The sequence below is a fragment of the Gavialis gangeticus genome, unplaced genomic scaffold (assembly GCF_001723915.1).
Source record: "Gavialis gangeticus isolate Ggan-Ray unplaced genomic scaffold, GavGan_comp1, whole genome shotgun sequence".
Taxonomy (NCBI): domain Eukaryota; kingdom Metazoa; phylum Chordata; order Crocodylia; family Gavialidae; genus Gavialis; species Gavialis gangeticus.
In genome coordinates, this window is record NW_017728997.1 from 47,318,352 (window position 1) to 47,322,500 (window position 4,149).

A 4,149-nucleotide genomic window follows, 5' to 3' on the forward strand; every position below is an offset into this window, starting at 1 on the left:
CCTAAACAAACCTAGTGTCCTCCCTTGAGCCATTGTTAGTTCTCTACAAAAACCCTGACCCAAGCTCAAGTTTCTGTCCTGGTGCTTGGATCCAGAGCTGCACCAGTTCCACCCCTTTTCTGCCTGGAATCTCTCCACTGATCGTGCTGAGGACTCTGCCTGTCTGCCAGCTCCAACAACACCTGGGAACCTCGACTGGGAGAGGAGTATAAGAATATTGCAAGCAGAAATGAAATAGTTTCATAGTTTCATAGTTAGTAGGGTCAGAAGGGACCTGAGCAGATCATCAAGTCTGACCCCCTGCCATGGCAGGAAAGAGTACTGGGGTCAAACAACCCCGGCAAGGTGCTCATCCAGCCTCCTTTTAAAAATCCCCAGGATAGGAGCCAGCACCACTTCTCTTGGATGTTGGTTCCAGATCCTAGCTGCCATGACTGTGAAGTAGTGCAGTAGAACAGTGTGGGCCCGAGGACCGAGCCCTGGGGGACCCCACTGCCCATATCCCTCCAGGTCGAAAATGACCCATCCACCACCACTCTCAAGATGCAGCCCTCCAGCCAACTAGTGACCCATCTGACTGTGTAGGTGTTGATGCCACAGTCCCCTAGTTTTTTAATGAGAATGGGGTGAGAGATAGTGTCAAAGGCCTTCCTAAAGTCCAGAAAGACTACGTCCACTACTACACCTGCGTCTAAGGATTTTGTGACCTGATCATAGAAGGCAATTATGTCATTACTCCTTGAGGTCTGGGAAGAAAAATGCTCCATTTTCCTGTGCTACAGTTGATGACATCTCATACCTAACGCAGTTTACAGTCTGAAAGAAATACTGCTGATTGAATTATGTTAGTGGGTAATGATTATGTGCATTGCAAGGAAAGACATAACTCTGAACTCAGAAATCAGGGAGGCTGAAATACAGTTGGAGTTGCAGCTAGCAAGGAACGTGAAGGGTAACAAGAAGGGTTTCTATGAGTATATCAGCAGCAAGAGGAAGTACAGGGAAAGTGTGGGTCCCTTACTGTATAGGGGAGGCAACATAGTGTTAGATATTGAGGAAATGGCTGAAGTACCCAATGCCTTTTCCACCTCAGTCTTCACAGGCATGGTCAGCTTCTAGACTACTGCACCAAGCAGCACAATTTGGGGAGGAGGTGAGCAGCCAACAATGCAAAAAGAACAGATTAGGGACTATTTAGAAAAGCTGGACATGTACAAGTTCATGGGGCCAGATGCAGTGCACCCAAGGGTGCTGAGGGAGTTGGTCAATGTATTTCCTAAGCCTCTGGCCATTATCTTTGAAAAATTATGGAGAGTGGAAGAGGTCCCAGGTGACTGAAAAAGGGCAGATATAGTGTCCATTGTTAAGAAAGGGAAGAAGAAGGATCCAAGGAACTACAGACTCATCAGCTTCTGAGCCCCCAGGGTCTGGAATAGCCTGCTGCCAGAGGTGGTTCAAGCACCTACTTTGAACACCTTCAAGAGAAATCTGGATGTTTTTCTTCCTGGGATCCTATGACCCCAGCTGACCTCCTGCCCCTGGGGCAGGGGGCTGGACCTGATGATTTTCCGAGGTCCCTTCCAGCCCTAATGTCTATGAAATCTATGAAGCATCACCTCAGTCCCAGGAAAAATCATAGAGGAGGTCCTCAAGGAATTCATTTCTAGGCCGTTGGAGGAGAAGAAGATGATTAGGAACAGTCAGCATGGATTCACCAAAGGCAAGTCATGCCTAACCAACCTGATTGCTTTCTATGATGAGATGACTGGCTCTGTAGATGTGGAAAGGGCAGTGGATGTGGTATACCTTAACTTTAGCAAGACTTTTGATATGGTCTCTGTGGCAGGGCACTGCGGGTGCCTGCCACTTTAAGGGCCTGGGGCTGGTAGCTGCCAGGTGCCTGATGAGGGCAGCCATTTTGAACCCTGGGCTGCCCATATAAACAGGGCATTTTGCTGCTAGAGGCCAGGCAACAACACTGTCTGGCAGCAGGGCTGCTAGTATCATCTGGAGGTAAGGGAGGAGCTGTAGGGGATGGTTTTGGAGGCTCCTCATCCTGGGCATGACCTAAAACTGCACCCTGCTGGTGGCTTGGTGGGGCTCTCAGTGGCGTGGGAGCCCCCAGGAAATACCAAGCCAGTGACCATCCCAGTTAAAGTTGGGTAGGGGTGCCTTAACCCCAGCCCTGACCTTCGGGTGGGTAGGAATAACAGCTGTGTAGCACCACGACCTGCTGCCCAGGGCAGGAGTAAGAGTCTCCTGTGAGACCCTGGGGCACCAGTCATGGTGTGAGGTACCCCAGGTCCCCACATCCAGGAAGGGAGACCCAGGAAGAGGCTGTGGGGCTAGTGAGGCTGGCGGTAGAGTGCCCCTTGACTGGTCCAAGCTGGGGCCAGGGCCAAGATGGTCAAAAGGGCCAGGGGCCCACTGCAGAGGGTTCAAAGAAGGGTCCCACCAGGAAGATTCTGGAGTCCGAGTCCAGTGTGTGGCTGGGGTGCTTGTTAACATCTGGATGCCATCTGTGGGGCTTGGGCTGCGGTGTAGGGGTGGTACTGAGCTACAGGCACCCCCCCTTCGAATATTGGGGTGTGAAGAAAAATGGGCAGCCTCCCATCTTATTTACCAACTTACTAATTTCCAACAAGGCGTGGCAGACGAGACAAGCAGGCAGAGTGCCCAGAGGCAGGGGGGGGGCCATGACTGCTAGCCTGAGTGCAATCCACTTTGCCACAGTCTCCCACAACATTCTTTCAAGCAAGCTAACAAAGTCTGGGTTGGATGAATGGACTCTAAGTTGGATAGAAAACTGGCTGGATTGTCAGGCTCAGAGGGTAGTAGTCAATGGCTTGATGTCTAGCTGGTAGCTGGTCTCAAGTGGAGTGCCCTAGGGGTCAGTCCTGAGGCTGGTTCTGTTCACTATCTTCATTAACGACTTGGAAGATGGGATGGAGTGCACCCTCAGGAAGGTTTCAGATAACAGCAAGCTGCATGGAGTAGTAGATACACTGAAGGGTAGGGCTAGGATTCAGGGAGACCTTGACAAATTGGGGTGTTGGAAGAAAAGAAATCTTATGAAGTTCAAAAAAGACAAGTGCAAAGTGCTGCACTTAGGATGGATCAATCCCATGTACCAGTACAGGCTGAGGACTGGCTGCCTCATCTTCAGCTCTGCAGAAAAGGACCTGGTGGTTATAGTGGCAGTGAACCCTCATGGTCATGGATGATCACATCCATGGGTCAAGTAAAGGGTTGTAGATGAGTCTGTTGATGGCTAAGAGGGCCAATCCTTGAGCCACAGACTCTGGCAGACACCAAAGGTGATGGTTAAAGTGAGGGTTGGACTGCAGATTTCTCAGTCTTGTTTCCTTTCCTTCCATTTTTGTCTTTTTTCAGTCTCCCAAGGTGAGACTGCTTTCCCAAAGTAAGATGTACCTTCTCTCACAAGGTGTCGCCATGCAGCTCAGTCATAGGCTATTTTTCCCAGTTTGTGATGTCAGTGCCGCACTGTTTAATGTTTGCCTTGAGGGTGTGCTTGAAGCATTTCCTCTGGCCCCTGTGTGTCCTTTGTCCTTGGCTGGGTTGGGAGTATAGCAGTTGTTTTGGTAAATGTACATCAGGTGTGTGCACCAATGTTCTGTCCACCAGAACTGAATAATCAACACTTCTATACTGGTGGTGTTAGCATTGGTGAGGGCACTGGCATTTGTGCAATGATCCTTCCACTTTATGCCAAAGATCTTCTGGAGGTAGCACTGGTGAAGGCGTTCTAGGCTTTTCATGTAGTCCCTGTAGGCCACCCAAGCTTTGCAGATGTAAAGAAGAGTTGGGGTTACCACAGCCTTGTATAATAGGAGTTTTGTTCAAATTCTGATGTTGTGATCATTGAACACATAATGATAGTCTTCTGAACAATAAGCTGAATATAAGCCAAGAGTGTGCCTTTGCTGTGAAGAAAACAATGGCATACTGATCTGCATTAGTTGAAGCATTGCCAGCAGATCAAGGTGATTCGTCACCTCTATTCAGCACTGGTGAGGTCACATCTGAGTACTGTGCCCAGTTTCCCTCCCCCTTCCTTCCCCCACTGCTTTGTGGCACTGAGCAGCCCTGATGCTGGTGCCCTGTCCATGCTATTGCCCCTAACTTAAC